Genomic DNA, 18382 nt, shown 5'->3' with positions numbered 1-18382 from the left:
TCTTGGTCGAGAATCGAAGGTCTGTTTTTGTATACATTAAAGGGAAATTTTGCGAAAGAAAAAAAAAAAAAAAGAAAGAAAGAAAGAAAACGTAGAATGGATGGAAATTTGAATGGAAGATGTGCGGTCAGAGAGAGGTCGAAGGAATTGAAGCATCGAGAGGAGATCGATGGGACAAGATTTTCGAAGGAAGGAGAGACAGCTACCCTTGGGCCAGGCTCTTATCTGGCCAGTCAATCTTGGCTTGGAGAAAAATGTCTCTGATCGATAATCAAAAACGGTAGCCGTGTCTAGGGGACCGTTGGCCGAGGAGGAATGTCGAGGATCCACGGTCCGATTAATATCGTTAAATTTGACGAAGGAAAAGCCGTGGCGCGGATTCAGCCCACGTATATACCCGGGGAACGGATACTCGCCATAAAACAGACTGTTATCGCGTGGTCATTGTCTTCTCGCGTTTTATCTACCTCGCGGAAAGGATGCCACGAGGTCGTTTAACCCTTCTCTCTCTCTTAGAGAGGCTGAGCATTTACCGCTCGGTATATATACCGTTATCGATAATAACGTAAACGTGGGTAATGTTCATTGATCGAAATTTTTCCATAAATAAATCCCAGATAAATTTTTTCGTAATTTCTTCCCTCTTGCGAACTTCACTTCAATATTTCAAACTTTGTTATGTCTAGCTATAGGCCCAAATTTTTCTATAAATCCGAGATAAACATCTTCGTAACTTCATTTTAATATTTCAAACTATTATCTAGCTGTAGGCCCAAATTTTTCTATAAATCCGAGATAAATTTCTTCGTAATTTCTTCCCTCTTGCGAATTTCATTTCAATATTTCGAACTATTTCAAAAATTCGTACCGAATAGTCCGAAGTGTAGGCCCAAATTTTTCCATAATGAGACAAATCGAATTCTTCGATTTCTTCCCTCGTGCGAATTTTATTATACTACTTCAACTTCGTTCCACTAATTCGTACTGAGATGAGACAATCGAAATAGGGCCCAAATTTTTCCATAAATCGGAGATAAACCGAGGACATTTCCTCGTAATTTCTTCCCTCGTGCGAATCACATTTTAATATCTCGAACTGCTCCTTTCAGAAACTCGTGTCGGACAATTCGAAGTGTAGTGCCCAAATTTCCCCTCCCTCTCCCCTCTCCGTGGCGCGAAAGAAAAGTGGCGGAGAGGGGAACGGGAAGTGAGACGGGAGCTGACAGAAGCGTCGAAATGATTGGCAGCGGAGGCCGCGGCGGGAACACGCGAGCCGGTGTCCGGGGCGAGGAAAAATGATCGAGGCCGCGGGGGTAATAGGATCCGCGGGCCCCGATCGGCGCAGTTAGACACGATAAATCGAGAGGGGAATTAATTGCCGTTTGGTGCTGTCGGGTCTGGGTCCGATCCGGGTCCCATGGCCGCGCAGCTCCTCTCTCTCTCTCTCTCTCTCTCTCTCTCTCTCGGTCTCGTCGCATTCTGCGTCCCCTCGATTCCTCCCCCTGCCCCGTGGGCCGCGACTGGTTGACATCCTACAAATAAAATCAGCTCCAGGAATGCCCGCGACGACACGGGGCCTGTGGGACCTCTTCGAGATCTCCCTCCCTCCCCCCCTCCCCTTCCTCCTCTGTCCGGAGGAAGCGAGAGACGGAGAGGAACGGAGACGGGAAGAGGAACGGAGTGGGTAGGGCCCGGTAGGTGGTGGGACGAGGACAACCTCGTCGTCCAGGGACCCACGGCCCCTCCGACGTAATATATGGTAGCCTTAAGACAACGGTTCGGTAGAGGCGAGCTTATATACCTGGGCTGCCTGTCCCGTGTGGTATCCACCTTTACCAACACCGTGACGCACACCGTGGGGACGGTGCGTACGTGTGTCCCGCGCCCGTAAGGAGTGTGGGAGTCCCCTTGCTTGGGGACGTGCGTGCAGGCACACCGATTCCCGCGCCACCTCTCTCTCTCTCTCTCTTTCCCTCTCTCTCCTTCCCTTTTCTCGATCTTTATTTTTTTAATTGTCGCTTAACTCGAACCGTGTACAGCAGCAGCGGGTCTCGTCGTCGTCGTCGTCGTCGTCGTCGTCGTCGTCGTCGTCGTCGTCGTCTTCTTCCGCGCCATTCCGCCCCCTCCCCCTTTATACCGATTCCCCACCTCTCCTCGATGGATCTGGGGACCCCTCTCTAACTAGGGTATTGGCGAATCTCTGGTGGATCTGTTCCTCTCCGGGGAAGGGTAGGTGGATGTAAATCTAGCCACCGATAATCGGGGACAAATAAATTGGTAGGGGGTGGAGGAGGAAGAAATTCGGGGAACAATGGGGGAGGGGAGGAGAGGAGGTGGAGGTGGAGGTGGAGGAGGGACAAAGGGAGGAGGCGAGAAAAGGAAGAAACGAAAGGCGGAGGAATGTTGTTTCGAGTTTGTCAGCGAGTTTGGAACGCGGGTTTGTACACCCGGTGAATATAGGAGTGGAGCCTTCTCGCGCGCCACATTTGCCACGGGCCGGTTGATTTACATCCGGAGGAACCTCCTCCCCTTCCCCCGCCTTTCGATTTTTACCCGGATCCGCTAATTCCGCTCTCCGCTCGTTCCGCGCCGTACGAGGCTCCGCCTCGTATCCCCTTCTCCCCCTCCTCTCCTTCCTCCTCGCGTCCCTTTTTCCGTGGACGAAAACAAAAAACTACCATCCTCATATACCCGATACCGGGACCAATTATCATAAAACGGTCCACAACCGACGATAAATTCCTCCCAACGATGGACGTGGGGATCTCTGTGTCTCTGATTCTCTTCTATGTATATATATATATATATATATATATATATATATATATATATATATATATATATATATATATGCCTCGAGATAGGGCAACAGGAGGCACGAGAAGAAGATCGATCTTCCTTCCTCGACGGTCTTAGCCACGCCAACGTGGGACCGCGCGGAGGAACGCGTGGTTTAACGAACACGGGTGGTCCTCGAAAGCGATGAAAAGCGAAAGGTTCGCCTTTCGAGAGAAAATGTCCAATTTTCTTGAGGAGGAGGGCAGAAGAAAAAAAGAAAAGAGGGAAAGCCCTTTAAGAGACGGCAAGAGGAAAGGAGAGAAACGACGACGACGACGACGACGAGCGATCGACCGATCGGAGGGAAGAGAACGACAAGTTGAACGACCGAGAAGAGAAGAGATCGGGTTAACGCCAACTCCTTTTCGATTCGCCTCGAACGCCAGCCCCGAGGAGAGACAGGAAAGCTCTAAAGAGCGCGCGGCGGCGGCGGCGGCGGCGGCAGCAGCGGCGGTCCACAGGCCGATGCTTAAATCACTCCGGTCACTCAGCCTCGCGGCTCAGATTGATGTAAGGCCGTGTTTTACATTCAATTCAATTGGGCAAAAAACTCTGCTATCCGTTCCAGCCTCCCCTGCATTGTGCGCCGCGGCTCTCCCCCTCCCCCTCCCCTTCCCTCCTCTCCGAGGGACCCCACGGTGCAACAGGTAAAACGGGCGCGCTCGTTAGAATCGTTTCCTCGAGGAATCGGTGACACGAAATTGTCATTATCTATCACGCGGTGAAACTGCCTCTCTCTCTCTCTCTCTCTGTTCGAGTATCGTGACTTTTCTCCTTTTGTGAGGGGAGGGGATAAAGAGAGGCGATAAAGAGCACGAACGTTTAAGAAGAAGAAGAAGAGGAAGAAGAAGGGTTTTATCCCTTCATCTTCGAGAACGGCACCGATCGTGGAAGAACACCCTGTTCCTGTTTCTTTTCTTTTCTTTTCTCTCTTTATTTCTGCTTTATCTTCTTCTTCTTCTTTTTTTTTCCTTTTCTCTTCCTTTCTTTTTTTTTTTCGCCTTTTTTTTTTCCTCTTGACCAGAGTGAGGGACTGCGGCGAGATACCGGCGTGGTATTTTGCTGCTATCGGGATCGAATCTACATAGGCGACATTATTCTCGACGACGTCGTTATTCGGTATGCGGGAATCCACGACGCCGCTTTTGACGTAAATTGCGAGGAGCGCCGGTCACGTTTCTGCTTTATTCCGAGGCAGTTCTTATTGCCAAACAAGGACGTGGAGATATGTGTGCCCGTGCGGCGTGTCGCGCGACAGATACGCTCCGCATACTTTCGGCTGCTCTTAATATCATATTCAACATCCTCCTTGAAACGTGTCACTTACGATCCCACTTAGTTTCCCGCGTTTTATTGCCGCGTTCTTCGCCTCGCGATTCGAGGCCAATTAAACGGCCAATTAATCATTCGAATCTATCTATTCTGTCTGCTTACTTTCCAGCATTTTCTAAGCTTGGAAAAAGATTATAATTTACTTGCATCTCCCGATGCATTTCTCTTGTTAGATTCTCTTGTTAGTTCCTCCTAATGAGCGTTTGTAATTTTTTAATCAAAATTCGACTCTTATTTCGAAAATATTCTCCGAATTAAAGCGACAAAGTGCTCCAGCAAACTCCATCCTCTTCATCGAAACTCTTTCGAAGTAAGAATAATCAATACAATAGAAATCAACAAATAGAAATGTGGATCAATTCAATCGTAAAAGATCGTAATTGCATGGATTCGAAACGGGGTCCTCCTCCTTCCTTCCCGAGGTGGTTTACTTTTTCGTTGGATGGATCGAACGTTATCGTGTCGTAAATTATGCGAAGGCGTCAGTCAGTCTGGCCCTGGCCCCTTGGTCTCTTCGATCAGATTCGACGACTGTCCGGCTGATTGGAAAAGAAGAAAGCGAGAAGGACGCTAATTAGTGATTCCGAGAAAGGGGCCCGTTTCGGGGGATCTGGGTCCGTAGATCAAATCCACGGGTGCAAAGGGAAGGAGGGGAGGAGGAGGGGGTAGAGGAAGAGATGGCTCGATAGATCGGGGAGGTGTGAAGGTTGGTGAAGAAGTGTAAAGCATTCGAGAAATTCGTTGAAGAAATCGATAAACCTTTCGATCTCCGCTCGTACGGGAACGCTTGGCATTCCCTCGACTCTTCTTCCTTGATAGAACTCGCGATCGAATCGTCCCGGAAAGACAACCGATCTACTCGTAACGTTCCTCGTGATCTTGCGGCCCGGGGTCAGTGGGCAACGATGACGATCGGTCACCGGCTAATTTTGCATATAATGGAATGGATCTTTTAAAATTTCCAATTCGAGTAAGAACCTTTGCTTGTTTCCTTGATTCGTTCGAAGAATTCGTTGCCAGGATAAATTTGGATCTATTGGTATTACGATCTGTACATCCCCTCCTTAAAGTCGTGCCAATAATTTCAATCCAAAAATCCCATTCATCTATCCATTATCTATTATGTGATAGACAAGAATTTTATCTGTATTTATCTGTTTTTTTACTAGTAATTTTTACCAATTTGTACGTTTCTTCATCTATCGTTAAACATCCCATAATAGATTCCCTATTTTCAAGTTCAAAGATCAGCTCCATCATCTAAAAAAGAAAAAAGAAATATTAAAACTTGTGCCATATATCGATACTATAAACTTATAATTTATTATTATTATTAAACCAATAATACAATTTCTATCTGTTGCATGTTTCTCCAAAGACCTCATAATAATCTCCCCATTTTCCAAAGACGAGTGCATCTCCATTCCAGAATCCGCGATGAAATCGTCAAGCGATGAACGCGTCAAACGCAAGGATGGCACGAGGGAGGCAGGAAAGAGGGGGCTAGTCGTGGACAAGGATTTTCAGGGAGAGGACGAGCCCGGCATGGGAATAAAACAAGGAGGACACTAATTAGCGATTCCGAGAACCGAGAACACGAACCGTGCCACACGGCGCACGGCTCCTCCTCTCTCTCTCTCTCTCTCTCTCTTTCTCTCGCTCTGTTGTCTCTCGTGGGCCTCACGGGGCCCGTAACACGGCGTGTCGGATCCAGCTGGAAACCCGTGGCGATGGGATGCACCGGGGACGGGACGAAAGGTCGAGAAGAAGAGAAACCATCCGAAACATTCGGGCCAGCCTAGTGTCAACTGGTGGAATGCCTTACCCTTGACCCCTCTCTCCCACCGCCGCTCGTTACTTCGCCTCCCCACCCCGCGAGCCCATATTGTCATCGGCCGGATTTCTAACCTCTCGAGATTCCTCTCTGATCCCCACGATAAACCACGGATCTTTGCCAGAATACCGGTGACACGGTTACCGATATCGTTTTTTTTATTCGCGAACAGCGAGGAGAAGCCTATTTTCTCCGAGGCTGAGAATTCTCCTCTCTTCGACGAATCTTCTCTCTGGGTTTCAAGAAATTTCGAGATGATCTCCTTCCTTTCGTTTCTATGCGAGGAAACATTATCAACGAACACGATGGATTTTATTACAAGTATCACTTATCTCGAAATCTGTTAAAATCCGTTCTAAAATCGTGTCTCGTTTCAAATTAAAAATAAGCATCGTCGATATATCTATCGAGCACGAATCACATTGGATTTCCCATACGTACGTACGTATGTGTGGCGACATCTAGGATAAGTGTGAAAGCCACGCGCAGGCGCGACATCACGAATAAGGAAGCGTTCGAGGATCGAGCCTGTCAACCGTGATCAAATCGACGATGATAAAGATAGCCTTTTCTCGGCCTTTGATTCACTTCGTTCCAGAGAGGGATCCCATTATCCCAGGGATCGAGGGATCCCGGCCGCGGGCAGGTCTCTAATCGCGGAAGGAAAAGAGATCCGTGTGAATCGTTTCGAGTAATAGTGTTATCAGACGCGAGCCGTGTAGGACACGATGTGTTTCTGATACCAATGTCCCGAGCTACCTGACCCATCCAGGGATGTCCTCGAACCGCTCGCGATTCCGAACAAACGCGAAATTAAATCTTGAACGATATTTCGTACGAGCGAAGTGTTGCAATCAACGAATAAATCATCGATGATCGTCGTTGGGATTGGAATGCGTCAATATATACGGAGAGATATAATACGTATTCTCGTAGAATCGTTAATGACTTGTTTCGCTCGTGGAAAAGAAAGAGAGGGAGGGAACATCTTTTTATGCCGTGTTTTACGATGCGTATCTTAAGTTTCTAATGTGTCCGTCTCTCAAAAGTTGAAAATATCGAGTTCTAGGAATCGAATAGAGATGATGTGGCAGTGTCAAGTGCAAAACTAAAAATTATCGATATAGATCGATGTTTTTTTTCCTTTCGTAGAGACTTTCTTCCGTATTAATCTTAAAAATTGTACGTACGCGATCCGGAAGCTTGTTCAAACTTTAGATAATAATAACAAAACTGTCGAAACTGTTTAAATTCGTGGAACAAGAGAGCGGACGGTGGCTCGCTTATTTCTCTATGCTGGAGGAGCTCTCGGTTGGAACCTGGCTAAATTCGAAATCCCAAACGAGGCAGGGCAAAACAAAAATCGGCCAACATCCGAAAGAGCGGGCAAACACGGGGGACTCGTTTCATTTAATTAAGACTTGTTTTTATTTCTGGTAAACTCGTCCGGGTATTTTAGAAAGCCTCGGCCGAGAGATCTTCGATTAATTTATCGTCCTGTCCGCTCGTTGATTTGGATACCCACCGTGGTTAAAACCGTGGAAAACAACCGTGGAAACGTTGTCCACGTAATTTCATCTCGGTTTTGGATCGAATAACAGTGCGTAACAGAGGCGTCGTCGATGATAAGTTGATTTTAATTGCACACATCTTTGAAGAGTAGAATCTGAAAATCGAAACGGGAAAGAGGAATTTACGTATAAAAAAAAAATCGTATCAAATTACAAATTGATTGAAATTTTCCTTGTGACGAGGATACAATATGTGCAAGATATCAATATAATATAAAACGTCGATTGAAAATTATCTATCGAGTATCACAAGCGATTAAATAAAAGGAATCGATGTAGCAGGGGATTAATGTATAAATTTACATTAAACGACAAAGATAAAGTCATCTCTCTCCCCTTAACAAACAAATCATTATTTTGTTCTTGTATAAAAATCTACCCTCCAAAAATATCCTAACGTGTATGAATCGACTATATCCTATCTATACCTTATCACTTTAATCGCTCCTCTTTTTCAATCATATTTTTCAAGAAGAAAAATGGCTCCCTTCCTTCTCTGTACCCACCTTTTGCTTCTTGCTCCATTTCTTAGACAGTTTAATGGCGCAAGGTAGCGTTTCTATTTATCGTTTAATGCCCCGGGGGTTGCGCGCTCTTGTTAATAATAATTCCTGGGCGAACAGGTTGCACAGCTCACCATGTATATAAAAGGGAACTACCGGATTAATAATCACCGATAAGCCTGGAGGGGGGAGGGACGATAGTTGCGCGCTCGCCTTAATACCCCGTTGCGAAAACCTCTTCAACCTGGGTAATTAAACTTTTAAGCCGTCCGCTTGGAACAAAGTAGCAATAAAAAAAGGGGGAAAAAAAGGAGATTAAAAAAACTACGTCGATCTGAAATTATTAAGCGAGCGTTCCTTTGGTAAAACGAATTATCTACTATAAATGCGTTATTCATACCACCTCCCCCCCATATTCGTCTCTCGACCATTTATACGATAAACATTTTTTTCAAATTGTAAAATTGAATTCGAATGATCCAATTGATTGAGAGATAATTATCGGAAGAAGAACGATTAAAAGTATAAAATGTTGAAGTATAGAGTAGAATATAGAACGGGTTAGATAGAAGTCGATAGAAGAAAATTCTAAGGATGAACGCGGTTTGAGAGAGCGTGAACCGTGCGAAACAATATCTGTCCGCGGTTGGCTTCTACTCGGATGTGAAATACGTGGTGGAATATCGAGAAAACAAAAGGAGAAAACCTGGGGAGGGTGGGGGAGAGAGAGCCATAGAGGGTGGCGGTTAGCCCCGATTCTGGGAAACGTGTCCTGCCAGCTTGTTAGGTGTCCCCAACAGTTCTCTAATATATGACTGGCACTCTGTACCCTTTTTCGGGGTAGGAGGATGAGGGCTGCGCAGGCCTGGCAACGTTTCCAGCCCAAAACTTTGCTTACCTGGCTTAACTCTCTCTCTCTCTCTCTCTCTCTCTCTCTCTCTCTCTCTCTCTCTCTCTCTCTCTCTCTCTCTCTTCTCTTAAAAGAGGAGAGGAGCCGTTCCCTTCTCTTGGGCTGATCGACGCATCCTCGACGTAGTATTACGCCATAATTAATGATCCTCCCGCGGCAGAGGTCTATTAGCGATCGATCGATTTGATCGAATAAGCGATGCTTCCTGTTAGAGAGAGAGAGAGAGAGAGAGAGAGAGAGAGAGAGAGAGAGGGAGACGAAGATAGAGAAAAAGAAGGAACGTTCCGTGTCTGATTTATACCGATCCTGTGTGTGCCCCTTCATTGATTTCCCTCGAATAAATTACCCGGCTAATTTACATCGAGATTACGTGTACAGAAAGCTTCGAGTAATTACACAGCGTTCATTTTCCGTATATATATACATAGGCGAGAGGTGGAAATTGCGCGAGGAAGAGGAAATCCTTCGAGCTTAAGAAAGAGAGAGAGAGAGAGAGAGAGAGGTCGGCAAATGGAGAAACGTTGAATCGATCGATCATCCAAGGAAATCGATCAGACCGGGACTCTCTGATGATGTCTAGTCATAACACCATTGTTTCAATGACCCGCTGCCCCGCCCGGTAGGTGGCAACCAGCCCCTCACATACTAATGAGCCGACCAGTTTCGAGCATCATCAACGAAGAAACGCGATGAGAGATGAGGTGTTGAGAAGCGGCTTTTATAATGCGGTTACACCTGCTTACCTCCCGTTTACTTCTCGATTAAAAATCACAAGATGAATTATCAAACTCTTAATTTAAAACGAGAGTAATTGAAATTTGTTGTGTGAAATCAAGGTCTTGTTGTTGTTTGAGAAAGGTACGAGTGGAGAAACATTAGTGGAAATTTTAAAAATTAGAAAAGGAATGATGTAGAATGATAGTGTAAAGTGGGAATAAAGTCATAAAGGTGCAAAAGATCAAGGACTAAAAGTCGAGAGATTAATCATAAAGAAGAATCGTTTAACTTCTTGGTAGCTATAAGATAGAAAGATTAAGGGAATTAGCTTGTTGTAATCCTATAATTGCTTTTTCTCGAGAATTTTAAGGAAAAATAGTGTGGTTACAGCTTAAACACTAAAATTTATAAAGGGTATTCGATTTCTTTCGAAGCTTGAAGAACAATCTAATACAATCTCGAGCAAAGAAGAATCTTTTAATCTGAAATCAATATTAACCTCAAAAAGAGGAAAACATAGAAATGCATTTAAAGACTAAAACCCAAAGCGTTACTCATCGAACTAAATAAAAAACCCTTGAATTCCAAAGCAATGTTAACTCCAAAAATCCAAGACTAACTTACTTAAAGACTGAAAAAGGCCAAAACATTACCAATATAAATTATATAAAAATTGAATTTCAAACCAATGCTAATCTCAAAAGAAATTCAACTTCTTCGAAACCTTGAGAACAAGGTAAGGATATGGAAATCAGCGATGTTTGTCGAGATCAGGCGTGAATGAGGCGTTAACGACCGACGATTATCGGTGTGAATCCGTGGCAACACGCGTAAGAGCGGTTACGGAGCCGGGTTGAGGCCGAAAGCTGCGTGTGGTGGCAAATAATCAGGCGTGTAGGTGAGGATGTCCATCAATCCCGGACCTCCCGCGACGTTTCTCATCTTCTCGCCGAGCGACGTCTCTCCCCGACACCGTCCTCCTCCTCGAGGGACTTTGGCCACGCTTCGGTGCAAGATTGATGCGCCGTTTTTCGACCGTTTCGTTTCGTGCCCCTCCATCTCCACCATCATCGCTTCGAAGATCTTGCGTCTTTGCTCCAGCCTGTAAGTATTTCGAACGAGAGAGAACATTGAGAGTTATGAGAATTTAGAGTGATCCGTAGTATGAAAACTGAGATGAAGAAAGAAATACAAAAGTAAAGTTTGCATAATGCGATATATATATATATATATATATATCAAGAAACTTTTTCAACAAACCTCGATGATTCTTCCTCGCAAAACTTTCGAGCAACAACATTTTCGTATTCCATTCGAGTTTGAGAATAATTATTAGATAAATTTCCGCAGGATCTAACGAGCAGATTTAGAGTAAAGATTCGTCCGAGCAAAGAGAGGATGAGGAGGAGAGGTGGCACACACGGAGATTATCGCCGGTCAATTGGATACGCGGCTGTAAAAGTGAAATTACAGCGGGCAGGATGGGAAGTCGGTGGGAAGAGAAGGAACGGGCATAATGCGGGCCTGAAAGTAGACAATAGACACTTACGGGGCCGGGAATGCGATAACTTTATACGCGATCGGGGTTTCGCCAGGGCGGGGTGGAGGGAAGGCCGTGGCAAGGAGGCGTGGAGGATCACGATTTACCCATACAAAATCGCGGCACGTATGCCGCCACGGCGAGTAATCAAACCCATAAATCCGAGGCATAAGCAACCTCTGACACAGATTCTCTCCCCCCCTCTCACTCTCTCTCTCTCTCTTTATAGGTTGGCCCGCCGGTGGCTTGGCCGATCGCAGCCGATAAACACCGCTCGTTCGCACTCGATTTCCTTGTAATTATCGTTTCGATGCTCGGTGGACGGTGCTCGAATTCCTGGTGCTCAAGTTTCTTTCCTGACGATTCAATCTCTCCGCCGGATAGCAATTCCACGCAGAAATTCTCGAGAAATTCTTCTCGGTTGTTCGAGCTTGTTCCCTCGTCGCTTACAGGAGGATACTTTCTGGTGGCTGGAATAATTATTCTTTAATTAAAGAAAGGAAATTGGAGAAGGTAGGACGAGACACCCCCTGGAGGTGAGAAACGCGATTTCGCACTCGCATCACGCTCGGGACGAGTGTTGCCCGCGTGGTTGGGCGTGGTGATGCACGACCGCCTATCGAACTGCTCTATCGCTAATAAATCCGCGCCTCAACTAGAATCTGCCTCGAGTTATGCGAGGATAACTCGTTAAAAAAACTTTTGAAACCCTCGTGTGCAACTCTTTCCAGGGACGAGTTCTCGAGATCTCGTCTTATTCATCGTTGAAGGAATGTTTCAAATGGTAAAAATTTGGGTTTTGAGTCGATTTGGATTTTAACTTCTTATTCGAACGTTTTCCAAATTTTATTCGATTTATCCGAGACTTTATTTTTGAATTTCTTGAAGATCGATAAATTTTGACAATAATAGGAAGAAAAATTCTAAGGAGAAAGATGCACTTCTGCTGGTTTAATATTTCAATTTTATATCGAAGACTTTATTTTTTGGATTATTTCTCGAATAATAAAATTCATAAAATTTGTAATTTATAATATGATAAAATTTAATTTCTCCAAAAAGAAAGATCTTAAATTGCACATTCGATGGTATGGAACAATTCTAACCTCTCATCGAAAGATTTTTTAATTTTATGATTATAATGGTATATTACATATCGAAAATTTTATTTTTGAATTCGTTTCGAATTGTAATAACTAACAAATCCCTATAACACTCTTTTCTACAAAAATTATACTTCAAATACCTTTGAACGATTCTAATCTTCTTACTTGAAAACTTCTTTTTCCACTTTCACTCGTCAAAACCGTTTATCGAGGATATTCGATTTTTGATTTCTTTCTAAGTTAGTACATCGATAAACCGTTCCATGTCGCGAAAGTCGCGGATTTAGACTGCTGCTACCATCTATCGCGAAGCGAGGAAACCCTTTCCTAAGCCGCCTTCCCATGAAGCGTCAATAATTTTTAATAAACTTACCATTGAATCCTTCACTCGAAACTCCGATTCTTCCCTCCACGTTCGTTCCAGCATCGACTAAAACAGACGGCAAACAGAAAATTCATTAATATCATTTTGTCGACTTCGTGGAGGGATGTAATTTAATGTTTATGCCCGATTATTCCATGGTTTGGAGAATCAGGACAACCGGTTCATCGATTCGACCAATTAAAAAGCAGGGAGGCAAGAAGTCCGATTGGTGGATTTGTCATTGATTCCTGGCAGGCATCGGGCCAGGGTAGCACACCAGCTAGGAAGTGGCCCAAGCGTTTCCCAGGACATCAATACTTGCACACCGCGGTACATTATTCGTCGATAATGTATCTGGTCCAACAAGAGGAACAGATTTTTGCTGGAAAATGAATATTTCTTTCCCGATTTTTTTCTATTCGTTCGCTCTTCGATAACTTTGTAAAGATACATCCAGTGTATGAAAAAAAAAAAAAAAAAAAAAAAATAACGCATCTCCAATTTCTTTCGAATCGAGATGATCGATATAGCTAAGTGCTGGAAAATAATACGGAATTAATATAAATTTGTTAAATTGTTCAAACGTTCAATAAGATGTTTTTCTTTAGCAAAATTATCGAATTATATAAAACGTGTTTCTTTTAACACATCACACATTCTTCTTTAAGAAAATATTTTTCCATTATTGAATAATCGATAAGAAAAAATTTTTTCCACGATCCTTAAAAAGTTAAAATTAAACTCTTATTAAACGACGTAACGACGTACATCATATGTTGAAAGATCAAAGTAAATTCAATTTATCTCTTTTTCAAAAACGTTTTTATTGCACCGAGGGAAGAAAAGCAATCGCGAAAAATAAATACAAGAAAGAAAGAGGCAGATGTTCCGGTAGCATGGGCCACTTCCGCCTCGATATTGCCCATGGGACCAAGATTGCCGATGGCCGTTTATCGCGGCAATTTGCGGGACAGTTCGTAAGAAACTTGGGGCGATTGTCCCGCGGGCATTAATTGGCTATATTATACCGCGCTTGTGCGCAAGGAAATCGAGCGTGACGATCAACCAAGACGATCTGCTCGCGCGCGTACCACGCATAACCGTGAAGATACCGGGAGGAAAATAATTTCGCCAATAGTACGCGTTCCAAGGCTAACATCTCTCGAAGGGACGAGACTTTTGAAATTTTTTTTTTTCTAAAATCGCCGTTTAAAATTCCGGAAGTGTAATTCTGAATCTGGGACTAATCTAAGAAATCTTTCCACTTTTCTCGAAATTTACGTTACGATCAAGTGTCATCTTCGTCGAATTATTTAGTTTTGAAATTAATCGAATATTTGGAAAATGAGGTTGATCAGACTTTCGACTTCATAAATAGAAATTGATTAACGAGATCAATGAGCGACGAAGAAGAATTTAGATTACTCTCGGAAGTACAAAAATCTTCACGATTCACATTCTTCTATTTTTTTCCTAAAGAAAAATAAAGTTTTCTATCTTTCTCACTTTACCTTTTGTAAGCCTTGAGACTGATTCTCAAAGCTTACGTAACAACACAACGTGAGTAACTAGATTCTAATTCAAGCGAAACGATTCCAACTTAAAAAAAAAACTATATCCCATATAATCCAATCTCCCAACAATCCACACTTTTAACAATCTCAAATGAACGAAAAATGTAACGTATTAACCGATCCACTGGCCTCGTAAGAAGTCGAGAAGAGTGATAAGAGGGTTTCGGAAGGGGTTTGTTGGACCCGTTCGGCTCGCGCGCGAAACCACCATTAAGCCGAGGCGATAATAAAAGCTCAGGTCGCGGATCGACCCGTCATCCTGGGTCGCGTGCAAAAAATACGTTAATTCCGCGGAACTTGCATGACCGTGCAAATAAATAAAAGAGCGGAGGCACACATCGGGCGTCGCCACCGTCGTCGTCGCCGTGGCAGCGTATTTTATATTTTATCCGGTTCGAATGATTGATCGCGTTCTCGGCCGGCCAACGCGATACAATCTCGCGGAATGCTCCCGGTCTACTTGTCGTTTCACGCATTGTTTATTATTGTCCGATGCTTTTATCGTGATCCTCGGTTGAGCCACCAATCCCGTCGGAAAAAGAAAACGAGAAGCAGCGCTACGCTTCCTTTTTTTTTTTTTTTTTTTTTGCGATTTTATGAGAAAATTCTCATAAAAGGTTTGGGAAGATCTTTAAGGAGGATTGTTACGATTTTGTGAGAGAGAGAAAAAATGAGACGAGAAGCCGAGTTCTGTTCCTCCTCTTTTTCTTTTTTTTCTGGAGATAGAGATAGGATGAGAGAAGATATTTCCCAAAACGTGGAAGTTTATTTGAAGATTATTTTAAGGAGGATGGTTGTAATTTTATGAGAAAAAAAAAAAATAGAGGAGAAGCTGCGCTATCTTCCTTCCTTGTCTCTAGGTTTATTTCATACTTCTTTCTGAAATTGTTTTTTAATTCGTCGTTGGGGGAAACGATGTTGTATTTTATGATATAAAAGATAAAAGTGATATTTTCAGGATTCTCAAATTTTTTTCTAAAATTCTTTTTGAAATCGTATTTCGAAATTTTTAATGACTGTTACAAGCTACGTTTACGTGTTTCTCTTTCCTTTGTATTTTAAGATAAAAGCACGTAATATTGGTTCTGGAATTATATTCGATTTCTATTTCATCCTCCACATTTGAGAACTGTCATATCTTGTTTCTCCACGATACTTCCAAATTTTCGAGTTGAAAAACTTTTGTTATAATTAAAAAAAAAATATCCTCGTTCCCAAAAAATTATGCTCCCTCTTTTCCATAATATTTTCCGAGATAATAAAAACCGAGATAGAATTTTCTAAATCTTTTAACCCGACTGTTTTCTTTTTTTCTTTTTTTTCCATTCCTCTTGTCCAACTGCTTCGTTTGGAATCCCTCTTCCCTCGTTCGAACAAACACGTTCAAAATGTTATTTCGCAAACGAAATAAAGAATAACGCGCGCGCATGCGCGCGCGGATATATCCATCATTGCACGTTGTTCGTAAAGGCATTCGACTCGGACCAAAGAATCTTATTTCCACCTTCCATTAAGCATTGACATTGGAAGAGGAGGCAGGCCGAAGGAAGGGAAGGGTGAGTCGTTGTCGTTTTTGGCACGAACCGGAGTAAAGAGGGAACGATGGGTATATACGCGAGAGGAGGATAGTAATTACAGAAGCGGGACTGAAAACGCGGGGTTCCATCAGACCCTGCGAGGCACGATCCTCGATAAGTATAGTTGTTTCAGGATCGCGTCGATACCTCCCTCTCTCTACTCCCGCTATCTCATTTTATTGGTACAGGTTACGTGAAAAATTTATTGGCTCCGCGCCGTTGCTCGGATCGTTCAAGTATACCCACAAAGATAGAAGAGAAAACCACGACCCCACGTCGTGGTCGTCGATCGTGCAATTTTAGGAGTTATCCAGAGATCATTAGACCTCTTTGATCGTTTCCTAGACGATCTCTTTCTCTAAGCTTTCTTCCTTTCTTTCTTTTCTTTTTTTTTTTTTCTACTCTCTGTACTCTTTACCTCTCACGTGTTATTTATTATTTCGAGAAATTATTTTACGAACGAATGGATGACTCGAGAGAGTTTTCACGAGAAATATCCTCGTATTACGTATATATAACTGTAACAGTCCCTCTTATGCGTTATTCTCCGGCGAATGGGCTTGATCACCGGCACATGACTACCCCCTCATTATCCTCGATACAGTTTTGCCTCAAGTTTCTTTTTTCCCCCTCCCTTTTTCCGTTATTTCATCTTTAACCGTCCTTCCTTCCCCTCCCCCGGATATCTTACGTATCCCTTTGAAGAAACAACACTGTTGAAGATGCAAGGAGAGATCCAAAAATTTGTTCAACTAACGTGGAGATATAATAACGATAATAATAATTTATTGGGAAATATTCTAACTTCTTTCCTTTCTTCAATACAATATTGGATTAAAAGAGAAGAAACCATTCTTCGAAAATTTCATCACTGTTCGCGGGGATAAGGAGTAATCGTTGCAGATAGATAGATGGCAAGATGGCGGAAGGAAAGAAGAGCGAGGGGAGAGATCCTCCTCAAAATATTCGTTGGGCATAATGACGAGAGGCGAGTGCATTTTGATGGATGATACTCGGTGTATCTTGTATCACGGTATCGCGGCTACCACTTGCTTATTAAACTGTTCGGTATTCCTCGGTGGACGGGCGCAACAAGCCGACCACCGGCCCCCACGAACAACACGAGTTTCCAAGGGGAGGAAGATCGATGCTTCGTCCCGCCACGGAACGAAACTTTATAATAAATGTCATCTGCTACCGAGGTAGCAGTCTTCTCTGACTCGTTATAAATCGCTACCGTGCGCTCTCCACCGCGCCTTCTTCAAGGGCCGAAAAATTATCTGATTCCCTGGAACCAACGTCGACTGGGCCCCTTAGCTATCACTCTTAAACTTTATACCTTACGCCTCCTTTTGTATCTCCGTGATCCATATTTATTTTCTTCCTTGGAAGAAGGAACGTGATGAGTTTTAAACAATAAAACTTTTGTTCTTTTTCTTTTTTTTTTTTCTTTGTAGCTTTTCTGAAAAGGTAGCTTTTCCTGAAAGATCCTGAAAGAGAAAAATTCTATATATTTTTAGGCGATTTTCAAGAAGATCTTATTCTCGTCGATGAAGAAACGCGAATTTAATTGTTTTTTTATCTCGAACAAACTTTTCTAAACTCTGAAACTCCAAAAGAAAATGTTATATCTTTATACGCGAGGCATAGAGAACAATTGGAACTGATATTATGCTTTACTATTGCAAAATAATTTCTATGGAACGCAAACGATGCTTCGAAAAAGAAAAAGAAGAAGAAGAAAGGGGAAAAAAAGTTCGTGGAACGAGCTGCGAGAGAATCGACCGATAGTTTTCTGTGGACACCCGGTACGAAACGGATGATTGCGCCTCGCGAACGCAACAGATCGCTACGTTATTATTTTCGCCAGTTATCGAATTAGATGTTGGCTTAACGGCTACGTACGGCGGGTCCCCTTCCACCCGTTTCATAGGCGTACATACACCGCTCTTCTTTATCGTGTGATAGTAACGAGAGCATCAAACTTTAGAGATCTACTTAATTCAATTCTTCTCAATGATGATTCGCCTTCTTTTTTTCTCTCTCTCTCCCTCTCCTCTGTACGAGATAATCCGATAACAAGATCCGAAAACATTTTTCCTTGATCAGAAGATACTTTTTCGAATCCGTGCTTATCCAAAAATTCCTCCTAGTTACTTTTTCCTTAGGCCAGCTAGGGTTCCCCAAGTCTCTTCTATAAAGAACGATCTGGAGGAAAAGATTCTCTAAGATTCGCAAACGAAGGAAGAAAGGGTCGGAGAAAATTCTTCTGGGATGAATGGTTTCCTGGTGGTTCCACCTAGGCGGAAATTCATCAATCGGATGATCTGGTGCCGGAAGAAAAGGTAGAAACCTATGATCGCGGTCGGGGCTCGTGCTCACGGCGGACTTTTGCATCGGCTGGACGCGGCTCAATTTCCTGGTCGAGTTGTAAATTATGCCGATTCCAGATCGCACCACGGACGACGCCCATGGCCTCTTCTCTTCCTCCTCCTCCTCCTCTTCTCTCACACAAG

At 43.4% G+C, this 18382-nt stretch overlaps 1 long non-coding RNA gene across 1 annotated transcript; it reads right to left on the bottom strand.

The window, feature by feature from the left end:
• Nucleotides 1-5293: 5293 nt before the first annotated feature.
• On the bottom strand, nucleotides 5294-14756 carry LOC147657911 (uncharacterized). Its single transcript, XR_015291544.1, has 6 exons — nucleotides 14227-14756; nucleotides 12725-12781; nucleotides 10966-11715; nucleotides 8082-10807; nucleotides 7530-7670; nucleotides 5294-5430 (listed from the first exon to the last, which is right to left on the bottom strand). It is a non-coding gene; the product is annotated as an uncharacterized LOC147657911 (long non-coding RNA).
• Nucleotides 14757-18382: the final 3626 nt, after the last annotated feature.

This window comes from Apis florea, unplaced genomic scaffold (assembly GCF_048593485.1).
Source record: "Apis florea isolate Af1SG1 unplaced genomic scaffold, ASM4859348v1 contig_2492_pilon, whole genome shotgun sequence".
NCBI classification, from domain to species: domain Eukaryota; kingdom Metazoa; phylum Arthropoda; class Insecta; order Hymenoptera; family Apidae; genus Apis; species Apis florea.
The sequence above is the reverse complement of the archived record's forward strand: the minus strand, read 5'-3'. Positions and strand labels throughout refer to the sequence as shown.